General features: G+C 40.2%; 1 pseudogene; it reads left to right on the forward strand.

Moving 5' to 3' along the window:
- Positions 1-2,208: 2,208 nt before the first annotated feature.
- On the forward strand, positions 2,209-18,878 carry LOC145907433 (unconventional myosin-X-like; annotated as a pseudogene).
- Positions 18,879-20,519: the final 1,641 nt, after the last annotated feature.

The following is a 20,519-nucleotide window of genomic DNA, read 5'->3' on the forward strand; positions in this document are numbered from 1 at the left end:
GCGAGAATCTTCGTCGGTGCGTATCTTCAGCCAGTGACGTCACAGTGACGTAATTTTTGGTGTGACGTCATAACTTGACCCCACCTTTATTGTGACGTAATTTGGGGTTTCCCCGGTTTCTGGAACATAGGTACGTACGATTCATTGAAAAAACACTCGAAAGCAGAGAAAAAGGTATTAAATTATCTGCTTAAATTATTGTGTACAGTTTTAAATGTTTGCGAATTAATTGATAGAATCGACATGGCATCTTGTGGATGATTTCCATGTGAGTATTTCAAGGCATAGACCCTTTAGTGGAAAGTCTCAGACAAAATTTAAAACGGTTTCGAAGATTTTCAATCACATTATCATCTGATGATTTGAATATTTATGTGAATGATGAAAAAACAAGATCATTTTGTGGGTTTAAGGTAAGGGTGAAACTTTTTTGACAGCATTTCTTGTCTTGATTTGGTATCAGATTGTTTGTTATTGTTTGCAAACAATTCCAGATTTCAGCGCAACATGCAGTTCAACAACTGAATAAAGTCGTTCAGATCGTGAATAAAGCTTTCATGGATTTTCATTGCAAGCCTTACTACACAAACCCATCCTATCACATGAGTGTTGCTTGGTATCTCGACCAATTCACAGAAGAATCCAAATTATTTTCAAAACTTTCATCAAATTGGAACAAAATAGAATTGGAGAACCCTGAACTTTTTACAATTGATGTGGATGAGGTTGTTTGTAAAAGTGGCAACAAAATGTTTTCATGTAAACTAAGTTCCATCAGTTGACATCCACAATACTCACATGGACATCGGTATTGTCAACATTTCATCAGACTTTTAGTGAGTTTTTCCACTTTTTGTGGTCGAGTTAAATTCTTGTTTAGCTCCAGATTTTAACTGCTACATTAATCTTATAATGTAACATTTTGTTTTTTTTTATATAATTTCTGTTTGACTTTTATTGTTTGTCTCATACAGGTTTCATCACAAAAACCTGTCGTGAACATTTCTAAACATGAGAACCAGCGGTGTTTATAAACGTGATATCATGAATTGCTGAACAGCCGCAAAATGCAGGTTTTTAATTTGAACTGTTTATTATCACGTTGAGTTTATGCCGACCTAAACTCCATACATGAAGTAAAAACTGTGTTCAAATTCGTTAAAAGCAAATTGATTCTAAAGAAAAATGCATATGAGCCATAACGAACCATATGATTTGATACTGATAACACTGTTGGATACCAAGCAGTTGTTTGGGCATAATGCGCTCCGCAGTGGTTCGTCTATATTGTTTGGTGCCCAGTTATGGGTACCCAACTGACTTACGTTGGAATTATCTGTTCCTGGCTAGTTTGCGAGCTAGTCCAGGGCCACAGTCACCAACTGCACTTATGAGACCCCTACAAGACAAAACCATCCACAGTGTCCCCAGGTCTATTTCAATAAGGTTGGAATAGGAAAATTTTGGCTAAAAATATTTGTTTGTAAAAGAAACAGAAAACAACAACAGTTGAACTGAAAGAAAAAGTATTAAAATTGCAAACAGATGTTGAAGAAGCAAAAGTGAAGTAAATATCCTTGGACAACATAGCAGGAGAGAATGCATTGAAATATGTATGTTCGCAATTTTAATACTTTTTCTTTCAGTTCAACTGTTGTTGTTTTCTGTTTTTTTTAAAAACAAATATTTTGAGTAACACAAACTAAAGAAGAATGCACCGACCAAATTGCAATTGCCAAACACATGGGAGTATTGATTCAAAAAACTGATCTGGCATCTCACACAGAATACCTGTGAGAACAACAAGCAGCTCATCAAAATAATCCCCACCGATAACTGAAAGTTTATCTTAAGGAAAATCAAGAATTAAATATTTTTAACAAATCAAATCTGCATTTCCCTAACTCCAAAGAAACAACTTTCAACCTGCAAAATGTTTTCATGACAGAAAGTTTGACAAGACAAAACCGAAAATTATTCAACACTTGCTTGCAGCACAAAAAAAGACAAGTCTTTAAGTATATTTGGACAAACAATGGGACAATACTACTTCGTGAAAATGATGTAAGTAAGATCAGAGCCATAACTCAACTGCTGATTTGAAACAGCATTGAACTTCCATCTCTATAAAGCAAAGTATTGTATTTTCTTTTTTTTTTATATTTAATGTAAACAATGACTGTATTTTGTACAAATCTACTACACAACATGTGTGTTTCTTGTTTTCCCGCCATTATTCAGGGGATCGTTGTGAAACCAAACGCGATCGAATATTTCAAGAACAGCAACCGCGATGCCCAGAAGATCGGGTCGATGGGACTCAACAGTCTCTGTGTTGTCACCTCACCGGACGAGAACGTCTTTGTAAGTCCCTGCTGTATGTAGGAGTAAAAGTGGGTTTTCGTGTGTTTACTAGAGATGAACACTTGTTAAATCGAACCTCGCTGTGAGATCCTGTATAGTTGGACGATTCCGTCTTACCATGTAAAACATGTAAAACTTAAAATCATAAAACGAATGTAATAAAGTTTAATAATATGTATGTTGCCTACACGAAAAGCACTTGTTTAAACATGATCAGTCTGGTATAATACAAAGGAAATATACGTTGATTCCATTAAGCATGTGATTTTTTGTGTAATATTACTGAACATTGACCGGCAGCTGTAGTTTCGATCCACACTTTCTATACTAGAAGTTACGCCCCCTCTATTTCACTACAGACGCAGACAGGTTTGTGGGAGATTGTTGTGTACGGGAGGAAGCACACCCTCCGACTCAGCACGGAGGTAGAGGAAGACGCGAACATCTGGAGCAGTGAGATCCAGGCTATGATAGATGGACAACCTCTGATTATCACCAAAACAAAGATCCTAATGGACAAGATCAAGGTACAGAAGTGTAGAATTGAAACTGAGCTTGTTGCTTGGAGTAATCTGCTTACAGGGCAACTGCTTCGATCTAATATGTCGGTAATGTGTCTGGTGATATCTTGCCACTTAGGTAGCCAGGCGAAAAGCTTCTTGCATTGAAATCACCTGCTTAAAAAACACATCAGGAAATATTATTACAATGTTGTTAACAAAACGACTCTGCCCAAAGCATTTCATTCTTTCACTTATATTTAGCATGTTGCCCATAGTGTATGAAAATATGACTAAAATTTGTGTATGTTGCAACAGCGTTCAGATGACAATGAAAAGGAGATCGACTTGATCTACAAGAGGAACCCAATCTTCAGGCAATCAAGCGAGCCTTTAAGATCCCCTTTGCTATCCCTTCCATACGAACAGGTGACCCTGCAATTATTACAACTATCCGTCCCAGAATCCAATGCTAACGCAAACTTAATAGTGCTGCAAGTATCCATGTGGTTGTCATAAAACCACGATGACGTCAATATCATCTTAACCGAACTATCTGCGACGTAACATTGCTCATATTGTTGTGTTGCTAACGAACCAAGTTGATTATTCCAAAAAAAATAAAAAATTAATAGTTTCGCTACTTAGAAAAAAAAGGCATAGAAATCATAATCAACCGTTGTTCGCTCACAGGTGCCCTCTCGTGACGACCACTACACGTTGAGGGACGAGGCTGTGAGGATTTTTAACGTCCTCCTTCAAATAGAAGAACGGACTTTCCAGAACATTGAGGAGGAAGCGAAATCACTCCAGGTAAAAATTGTTTTTAAATTTTGCAATTCCCGCCTGTAATTGAGTTTCCTCCCCTATATATTTGCACATGTTATGACGTTTGTCAGGTAATTGTGGATCTTTCTTTGCAATGAGTGGGGAACGATGTTTACATATCACAATTTATATCAAAGTTTTACTTGACGTCAATCAGCATTCAAAACAGACAATCAAAAAGCATTGCGACACCGTCCAGCCAACAAACCATCTATCTGTTCGTTTCAGGCGATCATGCGAGTGTGCCACGGCTCCAAGCTATTCCAGGACGAGCTTTATCTCCAATTAATCAAACAAACCGCCATCTTCACCCTCCAACTCACCACAGACGAGCAAATGTGTGACCAGCTTCATGTGACGTCATGTCCGCATTACTGGCATCTCATAGCTTGTATGTGTTGCGCGTACCGCCCATCACGTCCCGTGCTGTCTTACCTGAAGCTGCATCTAAAGAGGTATGACGTCACCAAATTGTGTAAATAACTTGGTTATCCAATGTAGAGTTCGCGGAACCCTTAACACAAAAGGTTTACTAAATTTGGGGTTCTTGGTTAAGTTAAACAATCGTTATAGGTTTCGCAGACGAAAATTTTGGGAATATCTGGTCTGAGCGCTAATTCTAAAACATCTCTAACCCCACTTTTGTTGGTAAACCAGAATTTATTGCTTGCCTCAATGCTTTGTATTCCCAGTAAAGTTGAAACAAAATGCTCGTTTAATGGTAGATAAACCAAGAAATATCTTAAACCTTCACGTCCACCGACGATTTTGCCGGGCCAAACTGGTGGGGCGTGCGCCACTTTGGGAAGCACTTGCTACTAAGCAGTAGTTTTGCATTACAGCGGGTCGGGTTATCTTACCTCACGCTGTTGACTGCACACAATTGTGCCATAAGATGCCTGGGAATCTGTACAGTAATGATTATTCGGGGATCCTTTTCACCGTTTGTTTATTAACATCCGTTATCAGGGTACAAGAGCGATTTCCTGGCACTCTTGGTGGAGCTTATGCTAAGTTCGGTGAAAATGCGCTGAGTCAGCAGACGTCACGTCGACGTGAGATAGTTCCTTCCATTGCTGAGATTTGTGCTGTGCTGGAGATGAGGGACCTGGTCACTGTGATTAACTGCTATGGTGGCGCAACATGCGAAATCTACATCAACTCTTTCACCACTGCTGGAAAGGCAAGTAGAGCATTGCTGCAAATTGTAATGTCGAACGCTCGGAAGTATTTCTTGTATAATTTTGAATTGTATTTTCTTCTGATGAACTGGTTTTGTTGGTTGGTGGCAAACATGCTTCTTTTTCAATATTTGTTATAAAATTATGTTCTGCATTTTTATGTGTTCAGAAGCGTTTCGTTGTTTTAGTTACAAAATATTTTTAATTTAAATTAGAGGAGTTACTTTAGACAGTTTACGTCCAACTTTGGTGTTCAGGTTGTCCAGAAACTCCAGCATGGAATGAACGTGGAAGGGAATAAGAACACGTTCGCATTATTCGAACACAAGGGCGATGTTGACAGAGCGATTGAACCAAACACTTTCCTCGCTGATATCGTTGCAAAGTTCGAACAGTAAGTTGCCGTTGGAACTTTTTTACTTGATCTGAGAAATCTAGTTACTAAATCGTTGCAAGCAATTGGTCACACAGCTCAAAGAAGAAAATAAAAATATTATCGTACAAAGTAGATTTCGTAAATATTTAAAATATTTGAATTTTTTATCAAACATGGAAACTTGGGATGTTTCAAAATCATGTCGTTTGCATCTGACTACCAAATGTTTTTAATTGCTTCCCCGCCAACATAAAATTTAACTCTTTCTCATGTAACGCGAAACATTCTATTACAATGTTGTTAACAAAACGACTCTGCCCAAAGCATTTCATTATTTCACTTATATTTAGCATGTTGCCCATAGTGTAAAAAACTTTGATTAAAGATCTGTGCATGTTGCAACAGCGTTCAGATGACAATGAAAAGGAGATCGACTTAATCTACAAAAGGAACCCAATCTTCAGGCAATCAAGCGAGCCTTTAAGATCCCCTTTGCTATCCCTTCCATACGAACAGGTAACCCTGCAATTATTACAACTATCCGTCCCAGAATCCAATGCTAACGCAAACTTATCAGTGCTGCAAGTATCCACGTGGTTGTCATAAAACGGAAAACGATTTTTCTTTTTATCTCGGCACTTGTGGTGTTGTGTAAACAAACTGTCCAAATGTTTGTGTAAATCTGTCTTGCGTCATTAAAGCTTTGAACAGTCCTGACCCGGTTACTCAGCACTTGCGGATCTACGTAAGCATGAGTCAGCAATTCGTTCCCACAGTCACGCGTCAACATTTGAACAAGAATAAATATCATATTCAGCTCAAACGCCAACGTTTTAAAGAGTTACACGTCTATATATTCATACTATGTTAATGAGAAGTTCCAAAAAATGCACACAATTTTCTTTGTATTACATCCTGTGCAACTATAGTCGAACCCATGAAATACTATATTCCTTGTCTCTGATTGGCAGGCCTGCGACTCACGTGACTCCCTTTCTATGGCGCTCTACTCCCAATTATTCCGTTGGATAATCTCGAAGGTGAATCACCGCATCAAGGGGCCGGACGACTTCCATTTCATCGGAATTCTCGATATTTTCGGTTTTGAGAACTTCTCGGTAACGAAGTTGCTTTAATTGTATGAAGAAAAAGTCCTTCTTGCATAACATGTTTTTATTGCAACCGAAGTTACGTCTGCCATCCGGCGAGGGTTGCCACAAGAACAGTTCCTTTAAATTAACAATACATGTCAGCTAGAGTTACACTGCAGTTGCTATAATTGCTCAAAAACCAGGAGCGTTTCTATCAATCTTGATTAAAGTCGAAATTACAAACGTTTACATTTTTAAAGCCCAGAAACGTGGACATATAAGTTTGTTTTACTAAAGGGTTGCTTGGTTACAGTTATTTCTAATTCAAGATATACATTATTTGTTCTTGTTGCATCAATGTATTGTGTGAGAAAGTACTGAAATCTTTGCAATCATTCAGTCACCTTCTATCGCCGGGTCTACATGTGTTGTTTTCAGGTGAATCGTTTCGAGCAATTCTGCATCAACTTTGCAAACGAAAAACTACAGGAATTTTTTAACCGGCACATTTTCAGCTTGGAACAAATCGAATACAACAAGTGAGTCTTCGTAAAACATCACTTACTGCATTGGACAGCACAAATTAATGCAACAAAAAATGGAAACCATGCAATCTTCCCATTCCCCTCCACTTGTTATTTAGATTAATTAAGGACCTAAAAAACCTTTTCTGTGTTTTTTTTCTCTACATTTTTCACTTTTTCGCCTGTATTTTATATCTTCGGTCGTGGTAATATCTGTGGGGAATAACCTTTCGCTTTATCTTAACATACCACGTTGGGACTCGAACCCATGCTATCCTGCACACGAACCCTAGTAAATTTGTTAACTTATTTGTGTTTTTTTTGTGATTTCAATCCCAACCATTTTATAATCGTTTTTAACTACACCGGGATTCGAACCCAGGATATCCTGGCCATGAATCCCGATCAGGTTCCTACATGTATATGAGTTGGGCGCTTGAGCAATGTTGCCACCATTTCACAATCTTCCACTTTACAGGGAAGGTATAGACTGGTGCGACGTCCAGTGGTCAGATAACAGTGAGTGTCTCGACCTGGTGGAGAAAAACCTCGGTTTGATGTCACTTATTAACGAGGAGAGTAGATTTCCGAAAGGAACGGACAAATCCCTGCTGCAGAAACTCCACAACCAACATGCGGTAAGAAAAAACATATTTTTCACCCTACTTTGTTACGTCACAACTTTAACTCTGTTTTTTTTCGCAGAAAAATCCCTTCTACGTGAAACCTCGAGTGACCGGAAACCAGTTCGGGATTCGACATTACGCTGGGGAGGTAAAGGTTGAGGCTGGGTTGAAGCTGGGTTAAGACTGAGTTGAGGTTGGGTTAAGGCTGGGTTGAAGTTGGGATAAGGCTGGATGGAGGCTGGGTTGAAGTTGGGTTAAGGCTGGGTTGAGGCTGGGTTGAAGTTGGGTTAAGGCTGGGTTGAGGTTGGGTTGAGGCTGGGTTGAAGTTGGGTTAAGGCTAGGTTGAGATTGGGTATTCCCAAACGATTTTGCTTTATGCGTTCGTGGGTGATGGCTAACTTAATATTGCAGGTTCTCTACAATATCGATGGCTTCCTGGAGAAAAACCGCGATACATTTCGTGATGATTTACTCGGCTTGTTGAAGGATTCCAGGTATATATTTAATTTAATTATCTAAAAAAAAACTCGTGACATTATTTTTCATAGCTGTGATCTTATCTACGACATGTTTGAGAAAGTTCGGGGAACTTCGGAAGACTCCGGGAAAGGTCGGAAAAAGCAGTCAGCCGTAACAGCAAGTGGCCACTTTAAAGTAAGTTCTCTTTCTACAGTTGAAGTTAATTTGGATTTTCCATACATTTAACAATTTGACAGAAATCCCTCCACGCTTTAATGGAAAGACTTTCATCTGCAAGTCCGTTCTTCGTGAGATGCGTGAAACCAAATGTGGAGAAGGTGATTACTTGTAAAATGTTCACAATGTATAAAATGCATATGTGGGTACCTAGTTACATAAATAATTAACTTTTGTTATTTTTCCTGTGTTGCGCAGGAACAAGGAAATTTAATGCACATAATATACGCAAATAAACATAAATATTAACAATCACAATCCCGTTCAAAAGCAACAAAAATATCAGCAGAAGTCGCCGCGATCAGAAAGTTTGTAACAAACTTGTTTTTCACCACTAGGTGGCGGAGAACTTCAACCCCGGGGTCGTTCTAAACCAACTTCGTTATTCGGGAATGTTGGAAACTGTGAGAGTAAGGAAGGCTGGCTTTCCGGTCAGGCGGTTGTACAAAGACTTTCTTGACAGGTGGGTCACGTGACTATCCAGAACTGGTCTGTGATCCAGGTCTGTGATTGGTTGTTGCTTTCACGCGGCATGGATCTAGTAATAACTAAAAATTCATGTGTAGAAATTTCCTCCACTTTCGACCATTTAAAATGTGCATGTTGGACCACAAATCATGCATTAAGTTACACCAGTCTCTGTCGCTTAACTGCTAAATGTTTTGACCATTAAGATACGGAATGATTTGCGCTCTGTCGTCATCCAACGAACCACGTGATCACAGCAAGGAAGTTTTGAACTTGGTTGACCCCGAAGGGACGAATTGGAGACTCGGAAATACAAAGGTGGGATTTGAACAAGATCCATTCTTCACAGGTGTAAAGTATTTGCCGTCTTGGTAAGTCACGAACTGCTGGCAGATCTTTCACTCAAGGGTCTTATGCGAAAACCCTGCGTAACCGCGCAATTGCCTCGAACAATGTTTACATTCTGTGTTATTTTTATTGATAAGAAATAATGACGTAACGTTGGATGTTTTAACTCTGCAGGCGTTCATGAAGGAAATTCTCGAACAAAAGTTGGAAAAGGCGCGATTTGAAAAGGTGTCACGTGCCGCTATTATCATCCAATCAGTGATGAGAGCTGTAGCGGCGCGAAAATACTTTCTTCGCCTGAAGAAGAACATCGTACACACACAACGATTCGTGCGAGTAAGCAATTTGTATGATTTCTGTGGATTCAAGTATCGCGATCGAATGCATGCCAATATTATGGAACAACAACGACACCAAGTGGCGTAAAATATTACTTGGCCTAACGCGAAACACAGTGAGGTTTTTTTAGTTGTCTGGGAGTCCCCAAAGTAAAAGAAGTAGATACCAACGTTTCTTACTATGGTTAACGTTATCAATTTATTTGTTCTGTTCTCGTGTGCCTGTCGCACAAAAAGTTTACAGACAAATTCAGTGCCTTCATATCTTTTGTGAAACCCTAGTTTTTTGGGGGTCTGCATAAAATCTTGCTTATTATTTTCCCGCCATCATTCAGGGGTTTGTTGCGCGGAGGAAGTTCAAACGAGTTTACAAGGCGATCATCACAATGCAGAAATTCGAGAGAGGAAGGAAAGCAAGAAAATTATTCAAACTTCTTCTCGCAGAAAAACGAGAGAGGGAGAGAAAAAGGGCGGAGGCGACGATCGTCTTCCAGAAATACACGAGAGGGCGGGCAGCCCGGAAGATGTTTAAGGTAGGATGTTGCTGTTTTTGGATGGTTTCAATGCTGTTGGTAGTTTAGCACAGGAGTACACAACCCATGCGTCTCATATTAGTTGTCACATGCCAAACATTTGCGTGACCTCTTTTCAGTGATTGATGCTTGCTGGCAAGGAAACTTGACGCAACATTGTTGGACAAACATACTATCAATAAACACACTTGGAGTTTACGATTTTCTACTTAAAATACTAAATACACCCAAAGCACTGTCACTTTGTGTAAAAAGTCATTGTGTGCATTTGATGATACGATTTCCACTTTTATGAATTTCCACAGAAATTGTTTGACTAATATTTAAAGTTTGACATCGTGTTTGCAATAAGTTTGTTGAGGTTTCAAAAGTTGGGCGAATTGTTCTCAAAATTTAGATTTTTTGAATAAACTAAGGCAAGAAAATGGTTTCTGCAGGCGCGCTTGGAACGGGAGAGACTCGCGAGGGAGGAAGAAGAAAAAAGGCGAAGAGAGAAACAGGAACAAGAGGTGGTAAAAAAAACCTTAAAATTTTCTGATTTCCTTGCATAGAAGGAAAAGTTACCTTTCCTGTGTTGATTGTTTGAAGAAACCCAGACACCAAATTGCTTTAAATCTCAACAATCTGATTTTTACAGTGGAAATACTGAAAAGATTTATTTTAGCAATTGGTTGACATGTTTGTACAAGTAACACGAAAAGTGCAATATTTTCTGTGTGTTAATCATTCCCACGATACTTGGTCACTCTCTGATTATCTGGTGAAATTTCACCTTTCCAGATGGCAAGAGAGGCTGAAATGGCCAGGGAAGCGACGGTGAACGGATTGGAGGAGGACGCTGAGGGTCTTCCTTCACCCCCACCGCCCCCACCTTGTGAAAAAATGTACAGCCCCCGCAAATCCATGGATGGCGAACACGTGGGTGCTTGTGTGTGCTACGTATACGTTTTTGTGAAACAAATCTTGTTCTTTTAAACAAAATACTTGCTTTTTGGGTTGGTTACTTTCTAACACTTGGAACTTTTAATTTAATTGTTTCTTGGTTTCCGCCAGCAAGAGATTCAAATCATATTTCTATTGTAAAAAAACAACTCGCCTATCTCTTCGGGCAGGAATCGGCTCTTGCGTCACTCGACGCCGTCATAGATTCCGCTGACGTAGACAGTGCTTACTCAACCGTAAACAAGAGGATGCTCTCATCAGGTGGAGAGGAGGAGCTTGATGATGCGGAACGGGAGGAGATGGAGAGGATCTTCCAACTTGAACTTGAGATCGCGCAGATGCATCGACGAAGCGAGGCCAGGGAGAGTCTTGCGCTGGAAGTGGTGAGAATAAGTGTTGTGATGTCATAATATGATTCAGAATACTGGAAGGTATTTAAGAACAATCTAAGTTGGGAAAAAAATAATCTGGTATTTTTACAAAAAAAGAATTTTTGTTTGTTTTGCTGACTCTAATAATTTTTAATCAGGATCAACCTGAAGCAACCGATGAATTTGTAACGAACGTGGGTGAGGAATATTACCCCGACGAGAAGGCAGACGAAAACAGAGGAATGGACATTCTACAGGTTACAAATATAAGTTGTTTGCGTGCAAACAACACTGTGAATGTTACCAGGATTTTATTTTGTCCATACTAACAATTCAATCCGGCTCGATTGCATAATGGTGGTTGCTATTTTTAAATTCACTAACAAATGATTTTGCGTAACCCGAGATCATTCTTATCAGTTGTAATTCCGATAATCAATCCGATGACGTCATCCTCGTGACGTAGCAAGTCAGCTTGTATAAGGTCTGAAATCATCTTAAAATAATTTACCGTTTAAATTATAATTGGTCTATAGTTTAATGGCGTTTACTGATTGATTTTAAATTGCCCCCGAGTGCGTAATATTGTGATTTATGCAACGCATAAGCGAGTTACTCGCAACCACAAAGCAAAGTTCGGGCTGCTGGTGATACTATGGACAAAAAAGAAGATTTTTTAAACATTTTGTTGCTCCAGGATTTGGGTTTTGAAGATTTTGAAAGCCAAGTGGACGCAATGATGCATAACACATCGTATGACGTCGATCAAATGAATGTACGATATTTGTTTTTGTTTTAAGCTGATTTGCACGTTGTTTTGTAACAGTTACCTGAGTGGCGACGAGTCACATTGTAAGTTTCCGAGACGGGGAAGAGGTTGTGGTTATATTGCTTATGTTTGCAGGGAAGTATTCTCGCACTGGGTGACAATTTGTAAACAACAATATGGCAGTCGTTTTATTTATGCTAAGAGCAAACGATTTGATATTATTTTATTAACACGTAACTCTGCAGTTGCCCGTGTGCGTTTTTCTTTTGCTACAAATAGACAAGGGTTTTGATTCTTGATTATTTAAAGTTAATCTTTATCGTTTCTCAACTAACAACAAGTGTAAAAGGTTAATTTCAACCTTACATGGAAAAAGTTAGTAAACAAATATTTCCCCGACCCACAGAACACACAGGATGGAATTGTTCCAGATGACGAGGAGAATTACGAAGCGGAAGACATTAAAACGTCTGATATGGACGACGGTAAGTGTTTAAACGCTTTGTTTTAAAATTTCGCAGTTTTGACACGGGGTGCTATTACTTCTATGGCAAAGTAGTGACGACATCATGTGATTTGTCGTGACGTCATCAATGTTTTTGTATTGAATTGATGCATGGGGTTGAACTATTGCTGGTGTTTTCAATCAAACTTGTTGATAATTAAACATTATTCATGGGTGTTTACCCACAATAGAGAGTTATTACACTGATTCGTCGTTTGATGACGTCGATGATGACGACATGAGTGACGATGGAACGTCCACTAGTGGCGGTATGGAGGTCGCAGAGAAGTGGAGTCCCAACGTATACTTTCATTCCTACCTCGACGTGAAGGTTAGACGGAATAATATGTTGGACTGAGATTTCCACCTTCGTGGTTCCCAGTCTTCACAACTCGCATTCGTCCAATATGTTCTCACGGCGCACTGAAATTTCGTGACGTTTTACGGATGTAGTAGTAATACAGTTGTTGATATTGATCAGTTCGCTTGTTACGTATCACATTGATCAGTGCAACAACTAAATGGCTCAGTTTGTTATGGAAATAAAATTCACCTCCACGTAAGTTGGCCAACAACATTTAAGCAACAAACTAGCAAACGTCACACCAACCTCTGCCACTGTGAAGATTGGTTGATATTTGAAAACACATCATTGCACAACCTTACAACCTGTTATAGGGTGGCCTCATGAGCCAGTGGAAGAGACGGTGGTGCGTCCTGAGTAACAGCACTTTCATGATCTTCAGAAGCAAACAGGATAGTTTAAAGTGCGGCTGGCTGTTTAAGAAAGCTGACAGTGGCAAAGGAACTCTGAGAGGAACTCTCCCAAGGAAGAATTGGCAGAAAAGGTAGGTGGTCGGCGATGTATTTCATATTATATTTCCGTTGTTAGTTCTACGTAGCAGTTGTAAGTTACACGAAGCTTGAACACTAAACAAGGTACAACAACAAAACACTAAACAAGGTACAACAACAAATAACCAAATCCAGATGGTTCACGCTGCGCAACCAGGAGTTGAAGTTTTACGATAACGACGAAGAGAACGCCAAGTGTCGGGGGACGATCGACCTCAGTCAAATATCCGACGTAACTGACGTCACAGAGAAAGAGAATGGCATTGACATCATTATGACGTCATCAAAAGTGCACCACCTTTCGGCGGAATCGAGCGAGGAGGCGGGGGAATGGTACAGGTGAGTTTAAACCAGAGTCGCCAACGTTTGGTAAAAAGTCTTTGGATGCAGTGCGGACTTTCACTGAAAATACTGTGAAATGTTATTAAGTGGAACTTTTTTCCGCAGCATGTTGATGAAGATTGTATCGAGCACGGAGAAAGAGATAGCAAACATGGAAAGCGAGTTCGCAAACCCGAAGAACGCTCTGATGACGGTCGACGGTCAAACCGTTACCCAGGCAACCGCAACATCTGTGTCAGGTGACTCTCGTGTATTTGAGCAAGTTGTCAGTTTCTCTTGAGGAAAAGACGTTACAATATAAATAGGCTTTAGGGGTTCTGGCACTGATTTTAATCTCAGGAATCGGATACATTATGGATGCTACATTAGAACCAATTACTCCTATCGTGGCATCGTGGCGACAAGATGTGAATAATATTAAGTGGTTTGTGACTGCAGGAAAGTCGAACACGTTCACTGTGACGACATCGCAACGTGTTTACACATTCGCGAGCGATTCGGGGGAGGAAATGCATCACTGGATCAGTAACACTTTCTTTTATAACTAATGTCGTATTTTTTCTTTGTGGTAAGAGAACTCTTCAGGCTCGCCCACAATCTAAAATATTGTTAAAACACTTTCAGGCTGGCCAGGATTCTTTCATACAGCAAGGTTGGTTGCTTAAAACATCTTACGAGAAGCCGAAAGTGAGTCACCAACGTCGGTGGTTCGTTCTGAAACCAAACGCGATCGAATATTTCAAGAACAGCAACCGCGATGCCCAGAAGATCGGGTCGATGGGACTCAACAGTCTCTGTGTTGTCACCTCACCGGACGCGAACGTCTTTGTAAGTCCCTGCTGTATGTAGGAGTAAAAGTGGGCTTTCGTGTGTTTACTAGAGATGAATACTTGTTAAATCGAACCTCGCTGTGAGATCCTGTAAAGTTGGACGATTCCGTCTTACCATGTAAAACATGTAACACTTAAAATCATAAAACGAATGTAATAAAGTTTAATAATATGTATGTTGCCTACACAAAAAGCACTTGTTTAAACAGGATCAGTCTGGTATAACACAAGGGAAATATACGTTGATTCCTTTAAGCATGTGATTTTTTGTGTAATATTACTGAACATTGACCGGCAGCTGTAGTTTCGATCCACACTTTCTATACTAGAAGTTACGCCACCTCTATTTCACTACAGACGCAGACAGGTTTGTGGGAGATTGTGGTGTACGGGAGGAAGCACACCCTCCGACTCAGCACGGAGGTAGAGGAAGACGCGAACATCTGGAGCAGTGAGATCCAGGCTATGATAGATGGACAACCTCTGATTATCACCAAAACAAAGATCCTAATGGACAAGATCAAGGTACAGAAGTTTAGAATTGAAACTGAGCTTATTGCTTGGAGTAATCTGCTTACAGGGCAACTGCTTCGATCTAATATGTCGGTAATGTGTCTGGTGACTATCTTGCCACTTAGGTAGCCAGGCGAAAAGCTTATTGCATTGAAATTACCTGCTTAAAAAACACATCAGGAAATATTATTACAATGTTGTTAACAAAACGACTCTGCCCAAAGCATTTCATTATTTCACTTATATTTAGCATGTTGACCATAGTGTATGAAAATATGACTAAAAATTTGTGTATGTTGCAACAGCGTTCAGATGACAATGAAAAGGAGATCGACTTAATCTACAAAAGGAACCCAATCTTCAGGCAATCAAGCGAACCTTTAAGATCCCCTTTGCTATCCCTTCCATACGAACAGGTGACCCTGCAATTATTACAACTATCCGTCCCAAAATCCAATGCTAACGCAAACTTAATAGTGCTGCAAGTATCCATGTGGTTATCATAAAACCACGATGACGTCAACATCATCTTACCCGAACTATCTGTGACGTAACATTGCTCACATTGTTGTGTTGCTAATGAACCAAGTTGATTATTCAAAAAAAATATGAAAGTATTGGTTTCGCTACTTAGAAAAAAAAGGCATAGAAATCATAATCAACCGTTGTTTGCTCACAGGTGCCCTCTCGTGACGACCACTACACGTTGAGGGACGAGGCTGTGAGGATTTTTAACGTCCTCCTTCAAATGGAAGAACGGACTTTTCAGAACATTGAGGAGGAAGCGAAATCACTCCAGGTAAAAAAACTGAAAAAATCGTTTTTAAATTTTGCTTTTTGATATTTCTCGAATTCCCGCCTGTAATTGAGTTTCCTCCCCTATATATTTGCACATGTTATGACGTTTGTCAGGTAATTGTGGATCTTCCTTTGCAATGAGTGGGGAATGATGTTCACATATCACAATTTATATCAAAGTTTTACTTGACGTCAATCAGCATTCAAAACAGACAATCAAAAAGCATTGCGACACCGTCCAGCCAACAAACCATCTATCTGTTCGTTCCAGGCGATCATGCGAGTGTGCCACGGCTCCAAGCTATTCCAGGACGAGCTTTATCTCCAATTAATCAAACAAACCGCCATCTACACCCTCCAACTCACCACAGACGAGCAAATGTGTGACCAGCTTCATGTGACGTCATGTCCGCATTACTGGCATCTCATAGCTTGTATGTGTTGCGCGTACCACCCATCACGTCCCGTGCTGTCTTACCTGAAGCTGCATCTAAAGAGGTATGACGTCACCAAAGTGTGTAAATAACTTGGTTGTCCAATGTAGAGTTCGCGGAACCCTTAACACAAAAGGTTTACTAAATTTGGGGGTTCTTGGTTAAGTTAAACAATCGTTCTAGGTTTCGCAGACGAAAATTTTGTGAATATCTGATCTGAGCGCTAATTCTGAAACATCTCTAATCCCACTTTTGTTGGTAAACCAGAATTTATTGCTTGCCTCAATGCTTTGTATTCCCAGTAAATTTGAAACAAAATGCTCGTTTAATGAGAGATAAGCCAAGAAATGTCTTAAACCTTAACGTCCACCGACGATTTTGCCGGGCCAAACTGGTGGGGCGTGCGCCACTGAGAAGCACTTGCTACTAAGCAGTAGTTTTGCATTACAGCGGGTCGGGTTATCTTACCTCGCGCTGTTGACTGCACACAAATGTGCCATAAGATACCTGGGAATCTGTACAGTAATGATTATTCAGGGATCCCTTTTCACCGTTTGTTTATTAACATCCGTTATCAGGGTACAAGAGCGATTTCCTGGCACTCTTGGTGGAGCTTATGCTGAGTTCGGTGAAAATGCGCTGAGTCAGCAGACGTCACGTCGACGTGAGATGGTTCCTTCCATTGCTGAGATTTGTGCTGTGCTGGAGATGAGGGACCTGGTCACTGTGATTAACTGCTATGGTGGCGCAACATGCGAAATCTACATTAACTCTTTCACCACTGCTGGAAAGGCAAGTAGTGTTTTGTTACAAATTGTAATGTCGAACGCTCGGAAGTATTTCTTGTATAATTTTGAATTGTATTTTCTTCTGATGAACTGGTTTTGTTGGTTGGTGGCAAACATGCTTCTTTTTCAATATTTGTTATTAAATTATGTTCTGCATTTTTATGTGTTCAGAAGCGTTTCGTTGTTGTAGTTACAAAATATTTTTACTTTAAATTAGAGGAGTTACTTTAGACAGTTAACGTCCAACTTTGGTGTTCAGGTTGTCCAGAAACTCCAGCATGGAATGAACGTGGAAGGGAATAAGAACACGTTCGCATTATTCGAACACAAGGGCGATCTTGACAGAGCGATTGAACCAAACACTTTCCTCGCTGATATCGTTGCAAAGTTCGAACAGTAAGTTGCCGTTGGAACTTTTTTACTTGATTTGCCATGGAATGCAACCGGCAGACGCATCAGACGCGTCTGTGTCCTCCACAAACTGCTGTGTTAACTTTTTCAAGTCCTCTTGTCGTTTATTGCGTTTTCCTTGTCCTTTTTTTTTCTTCACTGTACACTCTACGCCTAAATGAACAATTTACTGCAGATCAACAAAGGATTTTAATTTGTGGACGAAGCGAATAGAGGCCGAATCGTTAAAATTTAACAAATCGTTTTTGGCAACGAAGAGTTTCGGCAGATTTTAATTCTTTCAGGGGTCGAGTCTTTTCAACACGTTCCGGATGAGAGGGGTGAAGAAGGTGAAGGAGGAAGGTGAGAGCGGTGAGATGAAGAGGACTCTCTTCCTGGAGGAACTGCAGGATGTCAAATCCAACGTCCTGGATAGATGGAGGAGATTGAGAGGAATGCCGCAAGAAGACGCCGTGGTCAGTATCACAATAATCTCACTAAACAATAAGACTGGAGTTTTGTGTTATTGGATGTCGGGACATCTCTGCCCGTGGTTGATATTTATTGGCATTGTATTTGGGTGCTTGATGTTTAAATATTATTCGCATAATTTTATGTTCAGCATATTTCGCGTTCTCTTCATTCCGTCTAATTCCTTTTATCTCAACAATTTGTTTCAGGCTGAATATGTTAACCTTGCACGTCGGTGGCCCGGATACGGATCCTACTTGTTTAAAGTTGAAAATCACGACGCGCAGTTCGGTCAAACCCTTCTCACTCTGGCGATATCGGCGCAGGGAGCAACTGTGTTCAAACGAGGTCACTCACAGTCCCTGGATCATTTCTCATATGAAAAGTAAGTTTGATCGAACACAATGGTTCGTTTTCAACGCGGAAAGACACGAAACTTGTTGGAGTTATTGGCTCTCAACATTTCTGCTTATCGGTCTTATGAATATAATGCAGTTTATTTTACGAAACATAAACTTACCATAACCATAGTAGTGCAAATTGTAAATTGACTGAACTACCCTTCTTGTGGCGCTTACCATAGTAGTGGGGTAACGTGGAGTCCATATTTCCCTGCAGTTTATTTGGCGTCAGAAAACAAAATTGTTGGTGAACTACGGCCCAAATGTTTGATTCGGTCAAATGCCCACTTACAAAAAAAGTTTTCAAATAGAGTCTCGGGTTTCCTGTGGCCGGTTTCGAATTCGGCTGTGATGTTTGAAAAGTCTCAGAGCCACTGTTCCAAACAATTAAACAAGATTTTGCAGCTACATTCCTTGAGTTGAACATGTTATTGTGTCTTCCTCTCAGGATCCAGTCTTTCGGAGCGGGATCTGCGAATGTTTTCAGACTTCAGACCGAGTCAAGAGGGGACATTTCCTTCACCGCAGAACAAGTTAACGAGATTGTGAAACTCATGCGAGCTTACGTCACCGCCCTCTTCCGCCGAAAGCATTGAAAGTTGACACCGAGCACTTTTATTGCGTTCAGATTTTAACGAAACTTTAGCATTTGTCGTTCTAGCCACAAACTTGAATGTTAAAATCAGGGGTTTTCCACAGGGTCACCATATGGACCACAGCGATCTATATCAATGGCTTCCACATTACCACACAATATTACCTTCGCCGATGCATGTTTTTGTGACATTACTCTGCAAAAACTTTCGTCGGTTGGGAGGATCCACAGAATTAACCAGGGTGTCGTTGGACCCGAACAAGCTCGCGAGTTGTTCCAAGTCTTTTACGTCCCAATAAGGTTTATTTACAGGATCATGTATCTTATAGTTTCGGCATATACGCTTACACCCACTCTCAATACTCCGCTCCAGTGTTTAAACCTTGCAGTTACGATTTTCATTTGTTTTGCCACTTTCACATGTTTTTTTCGCTAGTCATATTCTTTCTTGTCCTGAAGCACTTGGTGATCTTTTCTGTCTATTTTGTTTTCGGGAAACCAAATTCCATAACCATAGAAATCACAACCAGCGATAAAGTTGTCAGTCCCACTCATGGCTGTTCAACTTGTGATTTGTAATTTCAATATTATTTCACAATTATTTCGCCCCAATCATGACCCACACCCAAAACATGTGTTTCTGCTTAATTTTACCATCTAAACAACGTCATCAATACGACGACGTCACCACGTAACATGAAATATTCCAACCGCTTTCGTACCTATTGTTGTCAACCCTTTTATCCTTAGACTGCCTATCTTTTAACATTGTTATCTGTCTAATATTATTTATTGTACATTTGCATCAATTTATTGCTTCTTCGATTTGGTTGTTTTGTAAACACAGTTCCTTGTATGTCTGTGGCAAGCCAGTTGATGCCTGTGATGTCACAATTGCTTATTGTTACGTTCCAATTACTGCTATTGTTTCACTGTCGCTCGGTTTTGAAAAAGAAACAAACCCTGAATTGGGATCGAAAAGAAATTCATATTTTGAGATCTTGTCGGAAAATTCTGGTTTTTAACATGGCCTGAAACTGACATCATGACCCTTGGTGTTTGGTGGCTGGAAATTCTATTTATCGAGTAATTTATTTCGAGTTCAGGAATCAATTCTACAAAACTTCACTCTCTCCATGCCATTTACATTCTGCCATGGAATGCAACCGGCAGACCCATCAGACGCGTCTGTGTCCTCCACAAACTGCTGTGTTAAGCTTGGTTATTACACAAGAGTGTATAAGGTGTAACCTTGGGAGGTGACAAGGAAATGATTTGTAAAGGAAACCCAAACCTAGTATGCTACTCATGCCGAAGCAAACGTTTCCAACACCACTGTGTTCATCATCAGTGACAAGTAAGAACGAGTTGCAGCAAGGTGTGCGCAGAGGGAGGCAGGTAACTGAACAGACAAAAACAACAACACAAATGAAACACGTGACAGACGCCACTCGAAGGCCCACGGCCGTGACGTCATCATTTGGGCTGCAATGAGGACCTGGGTGTTGACAAGAAACCTTGTTACACAATTTACCCTGACATAAAACCTTTCCCATAAGTTGGAGAAATGGCGCCGCGATATCCGCACATTTCTGTAAATATTTGGGGTGAATTGGCGTGACTGCATTTTTGGGGTTTATCA

Source organism: Ascidia mentula, chromosome 6 (genome assembly GCF_947561715.1).
Source record: "Ascidia mentula chromosome 6, kaAscMent1.1, whole genome shotgun sequence".
NCBI lineage: Eukaryota > Metazoa > Chordata > Ascidiacea > Phlebobranchia > Ascidiidae > Ascidia > Ascidia mentula.